This window comes from Typopeltis vanoorti, chromosome 15, assembly GCF_054136105.1.
Source record: "Typopeltis vanoorti isolate ZY-2024b chromosome 15, IOZ_Tvanoo_1.0, whole genome shotgun sequence".
Lineage (NCBI taxonomy): Eukaryota > Metazoa > Arthropoda > Arachnida > Uropygi > Thelyphonidae > Typopeltis > Typopeltis vanoorti.
The window spans coordinates 2,359,441-2,379,182 of record NC_143563.1 but is presented as its reverse complement, the minus strand read 5'-3'; the positions used below and the strand labels follow the sequence as shown (position 1 = coordinate 2,379,182).

General features: G+C 36.1%; 1 protein-coding gene across 2 annotated transcripts in view; it reads right to left on the bottom strand.

Annotated features, from left to right (window-relative positions):
- LOC150098311 (stomatin-2-like) overlaps positions 1 to 19,742 on the bottom strand; it is a 255,342-nt gene that overhangs the window by 178,774 nt on the left and 56,826 nt on the right. The gene's annotated exons all lie outside the window — the stretch shown is intronic.

Sequence of the window (19,742 nt, the reverse complement as noted above, 5' to 3'; positions counted from 1 at the left end):
GTGGTATGGTCACTTAAACACAATGGGAGAGGAAAGATTAGCAAAACAAGTGTTCTCTGCCAGGTAGGCAAAAAGACCCATAGGAAGACCAAGATTAGGTGGATTGATACAGTAAAAAGTGCCCTAGAAGACAGAAATCTAAGATCTGATAATTGGAGTCTTGACAGGTAACAGATTGATTTGGAGGAAAATTCTTCTTCTTCCTTTTTACGTATAAGGCCTAGTGGCCTGTTACGGAGCTGTCCTTAGCTCTTTCAAATCATACCCTCGAGGATAAGCCCTATGCCTCCTGGTGCGTCCTATGTATGTAGATGCGGTATTCACGGGTCTGATTTGCTTGTTCTGTGGGACGAGAAATCCGAGTTTCCGGGTGAAAAAGTCCCATACGTCCGTATGAGACCGGCTAATTCAGCTTTCGTCGAAAGAGACCAGATAAAGTTCCTCACTTCACTGATGAGAATCGAACCCAGGTCTTTCCGACCAAAGGGCTTCGTCTATACCGACTGAGCTACGGAGGCTCTAGGAGGAATTGTCAATAGGAAATTAGTAATTGCTGATTACAAAAATTACAAAAAAATTAGTAATTACTATCATAAGATCCTACCCCCCCTCAGGGGGTTTACAGGATGATGATGATTATCATATGTTGTGTAACCTTCTGTAAAATGATTATCATATATTGTGTAACCATGATGGTTATGATGATTCTACTGTCGAAAGTCTTTTAACTGATTGCAGCATATCTACGTATCCTAAATCTCGACAGCCATCTACTCTTAGATAGATTTCTGAATTCATCAAAATTAGTACATGGGTGGCTAAGAATTACACCTACCACGAACCTTGTTCTGGAGACCAAACATTCCTAGTGACTTGTTCTCTGACAATTGCAGGACATTGGCCAGAGGATTAAATTCCAAAACAACCACGTCCACGGGTGGGGATTTAAACCCACACGAGATTTTGAATCAAGGAATTTTTTGCAGTTAAGTTTAGTTATGAAGTTAGAGGAGTATGACAAAATTCAAATCTTGTTTGGATTTTGTCATACTGCTCACCCCTTGCTGCGAAATGTTTTGCACTTCATAATTGTGACCTTGAGTGCGTAAAAATCCTCGATTCAAAATCTCCTCTGTGACTGGAGCGGCCTTAACTTTAGCTTTGGTTGTAGTAAGATTCAGTTGATCTTAAATGGTTGTGGTGCATTCCAGTGGCGCACCAAGAGGGAGGGGGGGAGGCGCAAGGGCCCTGGATGCTCCATTGAAAAAAGGAAGAAACACTAGAAAATTTTCTAAAAACCTTTTCCTAATTAAAATTCTTTTTTTTTTTTTTAAATTTTAGTTGTGTCGTGCCTTCTATTTTTCTACTACTTATGAATTAGCGACCATTGCAGATGCTCAGTCACAGGTCGTATGGCGATGAGTAGTGTGCATTCTAAAATCGTCTACTCAACTCCCCCCCCGCGCCCAAGATTAAACCCTGAGTGCGCTACTGCTACATTCCATACTCGCCCAGAAACGGGATTTTTTGCCTGCCGAATAAGTTCGTCAACATCTTGAAGTAAGTTATGATGAAATCTTATCTTTCGCTGACACACACAGTGATAAGCAAGGACGTAATCAAAGTATTTATGGCTATTTCTGTGTCTCTTTTATTTTACTTAATTTCAGTTGCATGTTGCAAGGAGATAGATTACAAGCTTGGCTGCGTTCTAAAATGTCACGATAATATATTGCAAGAGCTGTTTCAGACGAAGGTTCTTAAACAAGAAAAATCATTCTTCAACGACAAGACGACTTTTTGAACTTCTTCAACATGTTAAACTTCCTGTACAGAATGCAATTATATGTAGTTGAGTGGCAAAATATCCTACATGTAAAGAAATACGGCGCAATATAGCAAACTACTTTATGTAAAGCGCGACCGATGTCATAAGCTAGGTGTGGTTGCTCCATTGACGAATAAATAAATAAATTAAAAAATAAATTAAAATGCTAATAATACGACCTTAATTTTTTTTCTTTCGAAAAAAAAAAAGGTAATTATACATTTCCCTCCAATTAATCAGCCTTTCGTGGTGGGACTGTCATAACAAAATGGTCTGGGTAAGACAGACACTAAAATGAGTTTAACTCGCAAATAGTCTTTGACGAAATTTCATAATTGTCGATGACAAAAATAATATCGTTTTACAAAATGGGAAAAATTCCAAGCTGTTTCTTCACAGCTTGTAACTCGATGTTTCAATGAAATGTTTTGTGTGTTATGCGCATGCGCTGTTTTGTATATAGGTCGGTAATGTCTCATAGTTTAATGAAACGCTTCCAAGGATCGTGCAGTTTTAACCGTTGGTTTCCTGTTAAGTATGGCATGTGGGCGAATCACGTCTCTTTAAACTCTTTCCTCATCTCATACACGATAAACTATTGTTATGAAAGGGTTTCAAAATGGTCGGAAGTGATTCGCTCAGAGCACATTTCAAGAAGACGTCAATGATTAAAACCGTGGCATTCGTAAGCACCCCCTTGGAATGTTAACGTTAGGATTCCAAAGCTGACTAAACAGCACACAACTCGTCAACGATCAGCTCACGTGAGATGACAATGCTTATTATTGTCATCACATATACATAATATTTATAAATATCCAATTGAAGTTTACCTCAACATTTTCTATTGGTTTTTACATTTATTTCGGGCTGAATGTTTGTCATAAACAAATAAAAACATTTTCCTTATACAGGTAACCCTCGTATAACGCGCATGTTAGGTTCCGCGTTATATAAATCGCGTTATGCGAGACTTAGATCACATAGAAAAACTAGGGTTATGCATCGAAATCGTTTTTTTTTTAATTATATAAACAACAATGACATCCAACAAAAAATATTTTTTTATTTAATTCAGGTAATTCCTGTAAGTTAAGAAAACATAAACCATGAAACAAATACGTAGTAGAAAAGTATAAAAATTACAGATTTTAAGTAAACTTCATTGCCTGTAATACACAAATGTTTTAGGCAAAATAAATAAAGTGTATATTTTAATCTTTCATAGCTCGAGGATTTGAGAATCAGTTAATAGACATTGGTTTGCCATGTAATCACGTGATGCATTACTACAAAAACAGCAGAATCATTCCATGTTTGGAAACTTTGAACACAGAAGCTGATCTGTCATTTTTCGAAATGTAGGGTGCGTTTTTGCATTTTTTCTCAGTATAATCCGGATTCTTCCGTATTGAATAGCTGGTCTGCACTAGCTATTCAATGCTTTTTGTTTAATAAGATTTCCATCCAAAGGAATTTTCTTTTGAGTGCAGTCTTCTATCCAAAATATTAAAGATTTCTCCATTTTTCCCACTGGAATATTGCAAACACCAGCAATGCGCTTTCACTTACCGTGGATCCAGCAAAAAACAGTTTCTTGGATTTTATGTTCATTTTGTTTGATTGTTCTAATTGCTGATTCATTTAAATGTTGCAAAGTCCTTGCAACAACTCCTGGTTTTCTCCATTTTTCAGCCGATCCATGATTTTAATTTTTATTTTAGAGAAATGAATTTTCTTTTCAATGTTGGTTTTTCTCTTTCGTTGCAGTTTGTGGCCATTACTATGAAAATAATTTTTTTACATAAAAAAAGGAAGAATTATTAATTATGTATGTAACTCACTAGAAAATAAAGTGCTCAGCTTGAGATTAACACACTTCATCATAATACTAATTACGGGCATAGACCGTATTGGTCTGTTCCGGTCTCATTATCCATCCAATATCCTTTTTTAAGGTCTACCCTGCCTTCTCTTTCCAGTTGGCTTATATTTTAGCATTCGTTTCAGTATCGGGTGTTGGCCATTCGGTTTACATGTTCAATCCATTTTTGTTTATAATTGTTTAGTTTTTCTTCTATTGATTTTGTTTTTAGTTCTTTTAAAATGTCTTCGTTCCTTAACATTAACACACTTATGATTTTTAATGCGCTTTCCTTGCAGAAAACGAAGACAATTTTCAACAAAAAAACACTTTATACTGGAAACAATTGATGTACAAGCGTGCAAAAGGATATTTCCCCTAATATAAATGCGTGATACATGAGCGAAACGGGTAGACGCAAATATAATGAAGATAAAATTTGATTTTCAAGTCGCACGGTGAAAAACAGATGAAAATATAAAGAGTTACTTCAATTTGAAGACCGCGTTATATCGAAACCGCGTTGTACAAGTACCGCGTTATAAGAGGGTTACCTGTATATCCAAATAGGGTAAAATACATTATCGGATAGTTTTCATAGTCTATACAAATGTTTAAAGTAAATTAGTGAGTTTCTACGATATTTTATTTATTTTTTATTTTTTTTTACCTCCTAGATACAGTCACTGCAAAATCCAGTGATCTTATCTATGAGGGATTACGTAACATGGTGTATACTTGTAATATATTAGAATCATACTTGGACATGAAATGTAAGTTATAGTGATCTCTTATGATATATGTTAAAAATAAAAGTCTAAATTATTTAGTCTCATGAGGTAGTTTATCAATCTTTTTCTGAAATCATCTTCTGAGGTTATAGATATTTGATTTCATTTGGGAGTTTATTGTAGCTGCTTGCTGCTAGGTTTTCAAAGGATTTATGAAAAAAATTTTTTGTTTGCCAGCAAGTTCCGGCCACAGCATAATCCATAGTCTACATTATATACCGAAAAACTTACATCGTTCTTTCTTACATATGATATACAACCATAGAGATAGAGTTTCTGTAGTGGTAGAACATTATGGATGGCAAACAGATAGGTGGTTGAATGTGCGAAGTCAGTAATGGCTATAGCTCTAATTATTCTATTTTGTATTCGCGTCAAATAAAGCAGATTGTAGTAATCTCTACCCCAGCAGGTGATACCATATTGCAGTGAGGAATTTACCAAAAATAGTACAAGCATTTTTAGAATGCTGCATTTACAATTTTGTTAACATAAAATATTCCGTTAATTACGGACATCAACTTGGTTGTTAAAAATGTGATGTGGGAGTTCCATTTCAGATTGCTATCGATGTGGAGGCCCAAATATTTGATTAATTTGTGCGTGTATGCGTGCAATGCATGAGATGCATTCACACATGAACTGTTCAGAACGATGACTTGCAAATGAGTTGATAATTTTCAATTTATGCTCATCTGCAACGTTTGTTCTGATTTAATGTTTGTTTGATCTGTTGAAGTATCATAAGAGTGTATGAAGAGCAAAACATATCTATTTCTCTTATCAACCATATTTCTTAATGGGGGCTATATCGAACACAAAAGGGTGTTATAGTGACCGAGTATTACAGTCCAAGCATAGAATTTGTGGGAGGAGGAGGAACCGCCAACTAGTACATCCTGGTGAGGAGTGGTCAACTTCACTGGATCTGGCTTAGCCATCTATAAAGACTGAATCTGATTGTCTTTTGGATATGGAATAAACATTGCTGCACTAATAAACCTTTGTGAAAGATAAGCCGCCAATAAGTATCCCTCTGTTTGCTTTGGCTGGCGAACTCTGGTTGACTGAAACAGGATACCTAATATCAGTGGTATAGCTAGAGCTTTTTCCGCACGGGGCGATCCCTGAGTTTATCGCCCCTCTCAATACACACCAAAAATACTACAAAACGTCAAAATGACATATAGAAAAAGAAATTAAAACACTATGTTTATTTTTGAAGTAAAACTTTAATTTCAACATTCTAAAATGTTATTTTTCTTGCTTTTCTGTTAGCAAAATCGCCGATGACATTGGCGAAGTCTATTTCATAGTAATGTAGGTAATTCTTAATCAATTTTATTTAGAAAAACTCCTCTCACGACTAGCAACACTTACAGCAATTGTGAGGAAAATTCGCAGTAGTATTACAATATTTGGAAATGAGTTCTCGAGACTGCATTTTAAAATTAACTGCAAAAGTTCAAAAAGGTTCAAAGTATCGCCCGGGGCGGACTGCTCCCTCCGCCTACGCCTCTGCCTAATATCAGCTGGTGGGGCTAATTAGGAGCAGAGGTCATCGCAGATATCTGGGCTCTACTGCTTCTGGAAACATCGCTAGTCTTCGACTGATGTGTCATTAACAGTTGGTTTGGATAGCTTAAGCTGAAGCTCTGAAGTTGGAAGATAGGTAATTGCCCTATGCCTACGTTTAGGGGGCTGATTTTGTTGAGCCCTGAAACAAACAAACAACAAATCATTCTTCCATAGACGTAGTAAAGGCTTTTCTTTCCATATGAACCCGAACATCAGGACACTGAACCAAGAATTTTTGCTTGATGTCCTCACTGAAGGATTTCCAGGTACTGATTGGCGATCATTGCCCTACTGGAAGTAACATTCAGAAGGATAGAACTCGAATCATATGCTCAAGAAGTGAGGATGGCAAACCTAAGCAAGGCATAGAACTATTTCTAGTAATTCTCTTGGATATAACTGGACTAATAAAAGGCTAAAGTGCAATGAATATGGTTAACTGCTATGCTCCTACCGGGGATTGGAAGATGGAGAGAAAGATTGCCTTTTTTAAATCAGTTAAAAAACATATTCAGCATTTTTAAGAAAGATATAAGTTATTTTGAGGAGTTTGGCATTAATTGCAGTAGCAATGGTGAAAGACTCCTCCAGTTAGGTAAACTAAATGGACTGACAATAACCAACCTAAATTATCAAAACGTTATTTATAAGTACGCTTGGGTCTCACCTGATGGTGTCCACAAGAACATGATTGATTATTTTCTAATTACTAGTAAACTGGAAAATTCTGTCCAGAACACTTGGACGTGCAGAGGTGCACAGATAGGATCGTTTTTTTTTTTTCACCCTACAGTCTATGTAAATTGGAGCATTATAAAGGTGACAGTCCTCACATAGTCTCCCCAGGTGTCTTGAGATTTCCTTAACAAGGTGAGGTAAACGAAGAATTAGTCCATTTTCTAATATGATCTCTTCAGATGATTCTAGATCGCTCCAGTGATTTTTTTATAGCAAAAAGTCCAGGTGCCATTTTCGGTAAACTATGTGATCTACCCAAGTGGCCCAGCCATCTATTTCTGACGTATTTTAATGTGTGTTTTTTTTCTTGTTTTGTAGCAATGGAACAGATTTTCCTTCTAACCTTCATTTGTTTACGTGTCCGTGTACAATTTCTCATCATTAAATGAAAATTTCATTGGTTGTTTGCTCGAAGACATCGTTTTTGATTTAGAATGCTAATCTTTAACCGATATTCGCTAAGTGCCTTAGACACTCTGTCTGTTAATTCTTTAACGGATGTTCATTCTCTGCTATTAGGTCAATGTCGATGGCAAATATAAGCTTATTGATTCTTTTTTTTACCACCAATTGTAATTCCAATGCCACTGTTTTCCAAGGCCAAATTTATTATATATTCCAAATATTGGTTAAAAAACATCGGCGAAAGTATGCCGCTTTCACGCACAACTCTTTTCGTTTTGAAGGCTTGTTGTAGTTGCCATTGGTCTCTATAAACAGGAACTGTAAAGAGGTTTTAATTAGGCGTACTATTTCATTATCTATTCCACACTGGTTTAGTATTCTCCTATTGCCTCAATGCAATACTGAAAGAAGGCCTTTTGCATATCTATAAAATTATGACAATATTTTATTATGTTCAATATATTTTTCTCCAATGAATGTCTTGTAAATAAGTCATCTATTGCACTCTTGTTTTTACGGAATCCTGCTTTGTACTTTGAAAGTAAACTTTGTATTTTCCTCAATCCTAGATTGTAAGATTTCTTGGAAAATGTTGCTTGAATGACTGATTAGACTCATAGTTCTATAATTGCTATATTTTGTACTTATTCTCTCTCTCTCTCTCTCTCTCTCTCTCTCTTTAGGAATAGGATTCAGAGGATCTAATCACTACCTTATTAAAACCATGTTGAAATTACAGCTTAGAAAAAAAAATTAACGCTGAAGCATTGATCAATGCTGCTAATAAGATGTCTATTACACAACAACATTGTGAATGTTGTCTATTACAGACTTCTTTAATAGCTTGGCTGAAAAGTAATGGGCTTACAACTTACCTATATTGCAGGTTTATTGACTTCAAACTAGCATTTTATTCCATCGAAGTAGTATGGGAGGCGGTTTGAACCAAATGCTTCTGGTGGGCGTGGCTTTTCCCTGAGAGTATATGTGTCAATGGCTTCAGCTTGGATTTTCTGACCAAATGCTTCCGGTGGGCGTGGCTTCCTGATGTCATTGTGAGTGACGTCATGAGTTTGGAATGTTAGGAATTTCCATGTGGGCAAGTGTGTGAATGGCTTCAGTTCTTGTGTTTTGGTTCGCGTATGGGATTATGGGTGATGGTTGAGATAAGGATTCGTGTTGTGTTTGGTGGGACAGTTTAAACCAAATGCTTCCGGTGTGCGTGGCTTCGTGACGTCATGAGTTTGGAATGTTAGGAATTTCCATGTGGGCAAGTGTGTGAATGGCTTCAGTTCTTGTGTTTTGGTTCGCGTATGGGATTATGGGTGATGGTTGAGATAAGGATTCGTGTTGTGTTTGGTGGGACAGTTTAAACCAAATGCTTCCGGTGTGCGTGGCTTCGTGGGTGTGGAATGTTTGGTTGTTTTCAGATGTAAATAAGTGACGTCATTTGTTATTTGTAAATAAATCTCGTCATTTGTAAATAAGTGACGTTGTTTTGAATGGAAAGGATGATATTAGTGGATAAGAAATTGTGTCGTGATTGGTGGGACACTTCTGACCAGATCAAGATCAAGATAAGATAAGGAATCGTGACGCGAATGTTTGTTGTTATATTTTTTCCAAAAAAAGTTTTCATAAAAATGCGTTTTTTTCCTAAAAAGTTATCATAAAAAACCAGTTTTTTAAATTTTTTTTTTTTTCCCAAAAAAGTTATCAGTATCAATTGGAGGTGACATCACTAAAAGATATCCGCAAATGATGAGCTCGCTCATCTTCACTAGGCTGAGCAGACATCTTCTGGAGGAGAGGGGATGGTGAGAGACTAGGGTGATGGGGTTAGGTGGGGGAGCATTGCAGGGAAGACATCTGTCACCCTCTGTGATATCACAGTATGAGAGACATATGTTCCCCAGAAATATCCAAACACATAACGACATTGTTGTCATGTTTTGTTTGGCTATGGAATTGTGGGTGATGTTTTTGAGATAAGATATCTTGGAATTTTCCCAGGGTGACACACATCCGTCATTGTCGTCATGGTTTATCCAACAACATGTAGAAACATGTCCGTGAATCATCTGCACAAAAGTTTCATTTTGGAAGGAACGGACAGGGTTAAGGTCAGGTAAACAGTACTATAAGGAAAAATAAACGAGTCAAGTGTCTTTGCAGTTACGACAATTCGTTCATCCTGTGAAGTTATCGTATTGTGTTGTGGTGATTGGTATCCAGGAAAGTAAAGTAAAGTAAAATAATGGGTGAGCCACAAAAGTCATTGAAATTTTCTTTCTTCAGGAAAATAGCACGAGACAAAACTCTTCACCTAGCTCTAAAAGGATGGAAACCGATTATTATTTTAGAAGACACGTACATTGTGATGTATTTATCCCGGACCACATGGGAAAAATTACGCAGGAAGTGGTCTGATATCCTCGGCTACTTGCAAAGAAGAGTTGACTACGAAATGGACCTCGGTGATTGTTATATTCTGAAATGCCAAGATGGGGAACTAATACTTGATGATACAGGAGCTGATGGAAGTAAGGTTTTTTCTATTAGTTGTGAAGAAGCTGAGAGATTTTCAACAAAAATGTACGACATTGATAATCATTTACTATTTTTGGAAACTGAATTACCATCTGTCCGTTTAATGGGAAAAATTATCGCTCAACATTTAAATTCATCAATGGTAAAATTAGACTTTCAAGATTTTATCCAATTCGATAAAGATTCTTTATTTTGGGACATTTACGAACATTTTACAAAAACTGTTTGTGTATATTTGCTGACAAAAGAATACACAGAATGTTTAGCGAGGCATGGTGTCATTTCCAGACTGACACAATATCAAACGTATGGAAGTGTGGTTACCATGGTATCTGATTTAAAAATTCTTTTGCGTGACCAGCTATTTTGATGTAATGTAACCAAGAAACAGTGAGTAACAAAAATTTTATTCATTGAACTCTTTGGAAAATGTTAAGAGTCTAAACTAAATATTGTGAAATATTTTTAGGTAATTACATGTTTCGAATTTTTCTTAGTGAATATACTTGTAAATAGTATTTCAGCAAAATAAAATGTGCATTTGTAAACTTAAATGAACAAAGATGTGTGTTTTTGTTGTTGTGTTTTTCCCTGTGAATTTTTACTCAGTTATTCTGATTAGATCTTGATATTTAAATCCATAACTTTATATTTTAATGCAATTCTGTTTAATTATTTAAAAAAAATCACAACTGTGAAATTAATGCCAGGACAGGAAAAAAAAAAGTGTTGAAAACGAAAATCCATGTATTGATTATTTTAGAAATTGTCTAATGCTATCTATTGACATTATTTGAGTTATCTGAAAACAAATCGTTCACATAATCGAAAATCCGAACTGTTAGAATTTGGTTATTTTACAGAGAGAGAAAGAGAGAAGCATCTAATTAAACCAACAAAACGTGACTTTAACACTTCTTTAAAGTTTGGCATAGAGAAAATGTTTGTACTCTACAGATAACACATATACAAATTTTACCTTTCCCTACACAAAGTAAGATAAAAACACACCAACAGTATATCCAACAGCATGTGAAAACATGTCGTTGAGTCATCTGCGCAAAGGTTCATTTTTGAAGGAACAGTCAGGGTAGGGGATGGTAAGTGTAAACAGTACTATAAGAAAGAAAATACCAGAGAGTCGAGTGAGTTTGGAGTTAAGGTAATCGTTCATCCACTGCAGCTGCTGTTTTGTGATTTGTGTTTGGTAATGCAAAAATAATGGGTGAGCCACAAATTCATTGAAAGTTTCTTTGTGAAAAGTTCTAATTGTTTAGAATTTTGTAAACGAAAGTTACCATAAAGTATACGATCAGAGCTAATAATCAGTGAAATAATAATAAATAACTATTTATTTGTGGTGCCATATGAAGTAATCGAAGAAGAAGAATGAAGGAAAACGATTATGAAAAATCGACAGTGGGTGAAAAATACGAATTTTCACTTATCATTGGGATAATTGATGTACAATTTTTGTTGAATAAGAGTTCAAATTTATTTCCTAAAGAAATTTGTATTTCTGATGGATTTAGTGTAAGATATGCAGTGACAAAATCACCTTGTAGTTGGAAAGAATTACCTGAAAGAGTTAAAAAACAGAATTCTTGGTTAATAAAATATAACCATCAGCTGAAGTGGGAAATTGGTTCACTAGCTTTGGACAAACTAAGAGATTGGATGATAGAATCAACATGCAAATATCATATATTACTTGCCAAAGGAAGAGAAAAATCAAAAACATTAACGAAGTTAATAGGGAGGCCTGTTCTTGATTTAAATGAAATTGGATGCCCAAAACGTGAAAACATAATGTGTACTTTTAAATGCTTTTGGAAACATAACGAAAGATTCTGTGCTTTTAATAATTCTCTGAAGTATACGTATTGGATTCGAAAATATAAATATGCAACCCTTAATTTTACTACTACAGTAATAAATTCCCAACAAACAAACACCAAATGAAAATTAACTTTCAGATGAGAATCACATTGTCAAAACCATACGATGGCAATTCCACAACCATGGAAGAACCTTTGATGTATTTTTCAATTTATTTATTTTCTGTATTGTTAGATTCAGTAAATACAATTTGTAAATAATATTTTGTTCAATAAAATGTGTAAATTAAATGAACAAATTGGGTGTCATAGATGTGTTATACAAATTTAAGAAGGAAGATAACATTTTTTTTTTTTTTTTTTTTCCTTGTGAAATTTCATGCCACAAAGTAACCAGAGAATTTTTTTTTTTGATTCATTGAATTAAAAGTCTTATTTGTTCGTTATCTACAAACAAGGTTAATGAAAATTAACAGTGTGGGAAAATAATTCACAAATAAATTCTACTTACAGAAATAGGTTAAGAGCACAAGGAATTGAAGGTAAATTAATAGTTTTATTGGTAATTTCCCAGCGGAAACCAAAAGTTCGAAACAAAACACACGCTTACTCACCTACGTACAACAAAAGGCGACCGGATAAGGCTTAATGAGAAATATACAGTGTTGGAAAATAAATTCTCATATACTTTATATATTTGTTAATTCTGCTCAGTTATTCTGTTAGAATATGACCTGTAAAAGTAAAATACAGAAAATAACCAATCAATTTGAAAAAAAAAAAAATAAATAAAAATTTCACTTGTCTGAATTCCATACTCTAACAGCAATCGGAATTCGAAACTGGAAATAACACTTATCCTAAACAAAACAGCGCATAGAGCTTCCTACCGAAGATGGACACCCGTGGGAAAGATTAATACAGAGAACCAAACGGATACTAAAGTAAATTAAGTAGTCCACTAGCTTTTCTGGTTATTTACAGAAATATCTATCAACTCCTATGTTTTGTGTGTTTTGTGGTGTGAATATATGTTAGCCACAGTAAGCTATAATGAAAAAGTGAAATGTTCTTTTCAGATTTGTGTTTGTGTTCTGTGAATACATGTTAATCAACAATTGGAATATTCAGAAAACCTACTGTAAAAGACTTAATGAGAAATATTCAGTGTTGGAAAATAAATTCCCAATTTACGGATGTGACTCATGTCATCCCCTTTGAAGAAAAGCGCTCGCTGGGGGATATTGCAATGACGAAACCTCACCATCTACGCTCCGTAATCTAAAGGACGAAGTAACTAGTTCAGGTTACAGTATTTACAGAAATTTCATTCTTTGTGGTTTTTGTGTTTGTGTTGTGTTGTGGATATAAAATTGAACTATTTTGGAATAATCGAATTTCGAAGAGTCATCTGGAAAGCTGTAAGTACTTTTTTAACTTAAACATAACTGATCGCATGTTGTTTGGTAAGCGTAATTCTAATACTGAATAGTTTGTTTTTTTTTCCATAAGAATAATCATAGGTTATATATTAGAGTATCAACATGGACACATTAGCGATTTTTTATGTCTTATGTGTGTGTGTGTGTGTGTGTGTGTGTGTGTGTGTGTGTGTGTGTGTGTGTGTGTGTGTGTGTGTGTGTGTGTGTGTGTGTGTGTGTGTGTGTGTGTGTGTGTGTGTGTTTAAGGACAGGTACTTTAAGCATATAATTAATTATTCAGAAAAGATCGAAACACGAGAGCCATCACGACTTTCTCTAAGAATTCCCACACTTTAACAGGAAAGAAATACCCAAAATGTATTGGAAAATTAGTACAACCATCTAGAGAAGAAAAAAAAAAAAACTGTATGTTTGTCACGATTTCTTATACACTAATATATTTCCCTTTCCATTCAAAACAATAACGTCACTTATTTACAACTAACAAATGACGTCACTTATCTACATCTCATAACAAACATTCGCGTCACGATTCCTTATCTTACTTTTAGACAAATCAAAATATCCGGATGAATTATGAATAAAATATGAACTTGATTAGAATATGTATATAGAAGAAAATACAGATGAGGTATGGAAAAAAAAAAAAAAAAGTATGTGTGTTGAGTGACATCAGTATATAATTAATTATTCAGAAAAGCTCGAAAGGCTGCCGCCATCACGAATTACTCTAAGAATTCCCACCCTTTAACAGGAAACAAATACCCCAAATGTATTGGAAAATTAGTACAAACATCTATATAAAATAAAATAATAAAAAAAAAAAAACCGTATGTTTGAGTGACACTAGTATACAATTAATTATTCAGAAAAATCTAATCACACCCGCCATCACGACATACTCTAAGAATTCCCATAGACGACAATGACGGATGTGTGCCACCCTGGGAAAATTCAAAGATATCTTATCTCAAAACATAGCCCACAATTCCATACCCAAACCAAAATACCGCACAAAGACATAACGTCACGATTCATATCTCTAAATATCACCCATCACACCACGTGATATTTCTGACAGAAGGGGCCCAGCGAAATTCCAAACTCAATAACAACAAACATTCGCGTCACGATTCCTTATCTTATCTTGATCTTGATCTGGTCAGAAGTGTCCCACCAATCACGACACGATTTCTTATCCACTAATATCATCCTTTCCATTCAAAACAACAACATCACTTATTTACAAATGACGACATTTATTTACAAATAACAAATGACGTCACTTATTTACATCTGAAAATAACCAAACATTCCACACCCACGAAGCCACGCACACCGGAAGCATTTGGTTTAAACTGTCCCACCAAACACAACACGAATCCTTATCTCAACCATCACCCATAATCCCATACGCGAACCAAAACACAAGAACTGAAGCCATTCACACACTTGCCCACATGGAAATTCCTAACATTCCAAACTCATGGTGTCACTCACAATGACGTCAGGAAGCCACGCCCACCGGAAGCATTTGGTCAGAAAATCCAAGCTGAAGCCATTGATACATATACCCTCAGGGAAAAGCCACGCCCACCGGAAGCATTTGGTTCAAACCGCCTCCCATACTACTCATCGACATGAACAAAAACAACATCTTAAAATCTATTACATGAGATTCAGAAATACAAACCTTTATTGCAAGTTATTATAATGATACTAACAAGGCTACTGTCAAATTTAATAAAATGAAGACAGATAAATTCAAAGTAGAAAAGGAGGGATGCAGGATTGCCCATTCTTACCAAATTTACTTACTATTTCGAAGAAATATGCACAACCATAGCCGAAGAACCAGGCCTACAAATAAATGGCACGAATATCACCACATTAAATATGCAGTTCCCTATCTTCTCACCATTCAACTAATGCCAGGGTTCCACAAGGTTCTGTCCTCTCACCAATCCTCTTCCTGCTACATATCAATGACCCCACTTCAGTTGACCTCCAACCCAATACACAGTTTTGCAGACGACAGCACATTGCACTCCTCCTTTTCATTTGATAAAACTACTGCCCAAACTACAAACCACTACTGCCCTCAATTCTGATCTCGAAACCCCAATGGGGCCCAAATAACCCGTCAATTTAATGCTCACAAAACCAGTTCTGCCTTATTTCTCATAAAAAGAACAATTTTCTTCCAGTATTACCTTTGACAATATAAAAATGTCTAGACAATTTGAGATTTCTCTTCTTGGAATTACCCTGGCATCAGGCCTCTCCTGGCATAAACATCGCAACCATTTCATCCTCAGCTTCTAAAACACTAGGATTTCTCTTTCGCTCAAGACGTTACTTCACCCCTAAACAGCTGCTAACCTTACACAAATCATAAATCCACCCAGCTATCGAATACTGCTTCCATATATGGGGTGGGATTCCTAAGAACTTCCTCAAATGCTTGACTTAATTACAGAGCAGAGCAATTAGACTGATAAATGGCCCATCTCTTACCAACTCTCTCCTCCACAGGCGTTTGGATTCTGCAATTTGCGTATTATATAAATATTGCCATGCTAAATGTTCATATGAAATAGCATCATCATTTCCCCATCTGTCCTAAGTCCGTTGGAACACGTGCGGCTGCAGCCCAACATCCTTTCACAGAACACCTTGAAACCCACAGAACGAGTTTCTTCTCCTCCTCCTTCATCCCTGCTACTGTTGTACTGTGGAACAGTCTTCCCCTTGTTGTGTTTCCCGAGGAATACAATATGCAGGCTTTTAAATAAAATGTAAACAAGTTTCTCTTTTACTAACCACTACCCATACACAGTACTATCATACTATGATTACATAGAGAAACCTGTGGAGAATTCATGACTAAGTTTAACACAGGGGAACCACAGTAGTAGGTTTTTTTATTACGTAAATATTTCGTCAAGGTATCTTAGGACCATCAGCATAGTAAACTGTACTGATGATGTCCTAAGATACCTAGGACGAAATATTTACGTAATAAAAAATCCTACGACTGTGGTTCACGTGTGTTAAACTTAGTCATCATTGAAGATGGTTTGGACATCTGGAGATGTCCAAACCATCTTCAAAAACCTTGCAAAGATTATCAAATATGGTATAGAATAGAATCATTGGAGGAAGACGATTAAGAGGCAGACCAAAAAGAACTTGGCTGGTCTTCGAAGGAACGATCACAATTATCGAGTTTCAGAGAGACATGAAAGAAATAGCCAGAGATAGAACCAGGTGCCAAAGATTTGTTCACAGCGGACTCAACTCCTCATCTGACGGATGAGAAAAAAAAAGAGGAAGGGAGAGACAGATGGGGAGAGGGAAAAAGAGAGAGGAAGGGAGAGGGAGGTAGAGATAGAAAAAAATTAACAAGCAAAAGCATAGTTGAGAGTAAATAAAACTCCGGGTTTAACAGTGAATAATTGCAAAAAGGACTCTACGAAGTTGGAGGAAGAGAGATGGAATGGAGCGAAGTGTTAAAAATATAAAAATAAGAACATAATTGAACGTCAAGATGCTTTTAGGGCAAGGTGGGCGGAGCATTTTGATAATCTCTTAAAATAATATTCGGACCCAATTTAAAAATTCACTGAAAGGCTTCTTCCCGATTTGGAATCACCGCCATTACGCTGTCTGAAGCTAAATTGGCTGCGAATAAAAAAATAAAAAAAATTTAAAAAAAATAGGCAATAACCAGGATGCGATTAGATTACTACAGAATTCTAAAAGGAGGGAGGGAGGGAGTATGGGGACTTGACTCACTGAGATCGGGAACGTTTTCTATCAAAGCGGTAAAATTTCCTGTGGCCACAAGTGAAATAGTTTTAAGAAAACAGAATTGTAAAAGGGAATTAGCTTGTCGATTATAGTCAGATTCTCGGCATTGTGATAAAAGACCTGCTTGAAAAGCAACTTGTAGAAGTAAATCGGAGACTTGATTCTTGAAGCGAAGGCTACGATGGTTCCGTCATGTTGTCAGAATGAAGGGTATTTGCACGGTGAAGAAGATTATGTTAAGTGACCAGAAGGAAAAGGCAGACCTCGAATGAGATGAATGGACGACAACAAAGACCTTAATAGAATTGGAAAACAGCGGAATGAAGCATGTATGCTCAGAACAGGCCCATATGGCGTATCCAGATGCCTCAAGATGAGTGGATGTTGAGACTTTGTGTTTGGTCGCTTGGCAAGTAGCAGCAACGAGTTCAATAATTTAGTTAAAAAATGTATTTTATAAAAATATAATTTGGTTCAAGTTATGTTCCTTAACCTAATCAGGAACTGTCCAGCATAAAACGTTGCACCTTCTTTTCAGGACTCATTATCTCTTTCTCTCTCTTCTTATGGGTGTCGTTTTTATGCATGCCGTAAAAAGAAACGGGAATCAAGTATAAATGCACGAAGTTTGCCTTGAAATGTTCAGAAGAGTTTATTTCTATTGTCGTGATCAGAACAGCTGCACCGAAGCGCATGATCAGTCGTAGTTTTCTATTAATAACTGGATTGTTTCTCGATTCAGAATTTTTAAGACTCAAAATATATTAAGATGCCGTTTTAAAATTCTGAAAAATTCAAGAGCGTTTTAAAATGTTTCTACTTCTTTGTGAGAGCCATCGTTCGATATATAAAACTACACAAACAGTAACACTATCCAATTTCTCCTCTTGAGGAAAAAAATGGCGAATCAGCATAACTGTGAAAAAGTAGAGGTTAAAGAATGCGAGGACGGATCCTAGTCTACGTTTGTTTAGCTGAAGATAACACAACGCGTTGCAGCTCTTACTGTTTTTTTTTTTTTGTTTTTTGTTTGTTTTTTTGCCTCGTGATGCTCATGCCGAACACCGACGGGAAACAACACCAGAATCACCGAGCAATTCGATGAAGTGCTTCCAAGAAAATTATGTGATGCTTGAGGAGTTTATGTGAAGGTCGGACTCCCTTGTACTTCCCCACCATTCTCGAACAGCTTATGGTCCGCTTTTGCATATATTATGAAAACGGTGTATATTATTTCTGGGAAAACTCCCATGTTATGAAAACGGTATTTAAAACACACAAAATAAAGTGTGGAAGAAGGAAAGTAATAATTATAATTAGAGCTGCTTATGGTGGAACACATTTTCGTACTAAGGGAACTCGGAACTAAAAACACAGTTTCTCTCCGAACAGAATCAATGCACCGCCGAAAAGTAGAATAAAAATTATTATTTTTAAAATTTTATTTAATGTTTGAGCATGAAGCCATTGTTCGTATTCAGCTCGTTATTTTTTTCAGTTTATATATATATATATATATATATATAGGTTAATTTTTTAGGCAATACGACTAAGCAACTCCACCAGTTTTGCTCCTGCTACCTGTGGAACGACGCATTGCGAAAAACATTATCCGGGAAGCTGGTCTACACAAATACCCCATCTGATCTGAGAGAGAAATTATTCTCAAGGATTCCTCACTCCTCACCACAGCTTCCCAAACACCGTTCACATACCATGCCGATCGACGCTGTATACAGTAGTCACGCGATGTGAAATGTTCCTTTAGGTTTTGTAATTGTGTGTGTGGGGGGGGGGGGGGCGGATAACTGGCTGAAATCTGCATTTGGATAAATCGATCTACTCAACGGCTTCAGCTTTAGGGTCATCCCCCTCCCTGATAAAGGCGAAATAGATCCACACTTTAGGGTGGAATAGGGTGGTCAATCCTTATTCTCGGACTACCATATGTCTGCATATTGCGTGTGTTCTTCTGGCCGGTTTTTTCTAGAAGGAAACTACCTCCACCTTCTATGACACTGGCTAACTCACCATCGAGCCTCCGTAGCTGAAACGAGCCCTTTGGTCGAAAATACCTGTTGGGTTCGAATCCGCTCTCAACAGGTATTTCCAGCCAAAGGGCTCGTTTCAGCTACGGAGGCTCGATGGCCCTTTTAAGGTAATTAAATATAACACAGACCAGTGGATGAGGCTAAGCAGCATCATTTGGGAAGGACAGAGAAAGTCACACACTTTTTTCATCGCAAGAGTTATTACTTTATTATTTTTTGCTACTAATTTTCGATAGAAAGTTCCTTTTTTTTTTTTTAATGGTGTCCATTCTTTTGAAATTGTCGAGTTTCTATTGCTTTGTTAATAAAAGCACGCTTCTATGTTCCTACTTTAAGTGGTCAATACGTGAGCCATTACATCAGAAACTCCGCAATTAAATGAACAAAACGGCGCACGAATGACTCCACGGGGAAATCTAACGCGAAGATCAATTGTAGAAAGAGTGTCGTGGGCCATTCGTTGTGTCCGTGGAGCATCCGCTCTTCATTACAATAATGAACACAAATGATGTTCACAGTGAAATACGGAAGAAACGATTCTGCTAAAAACACGGAAATAGCTTCCTCCCTCTCCCCCTAATAACATATTTTCATCAGTCATTCTGAGACTGCGCCATTTCAAAACTTTGAGTAGCGTCATAAATAGAAAAAAAAATAGATGAAAAATTATTATTTTTACGATTAAAAAAAAAGTGGGAAGGAGGTATTCACCATCACTAGCATAGGATGAGGAAGACATACACTCCTGCCATCTAGTGACAAAAATGAAAACCTGGATACTGTTATGACAAATATACTGATTTTTATATAAATCATAATATCATAGTTACTGCACAGACTCTAA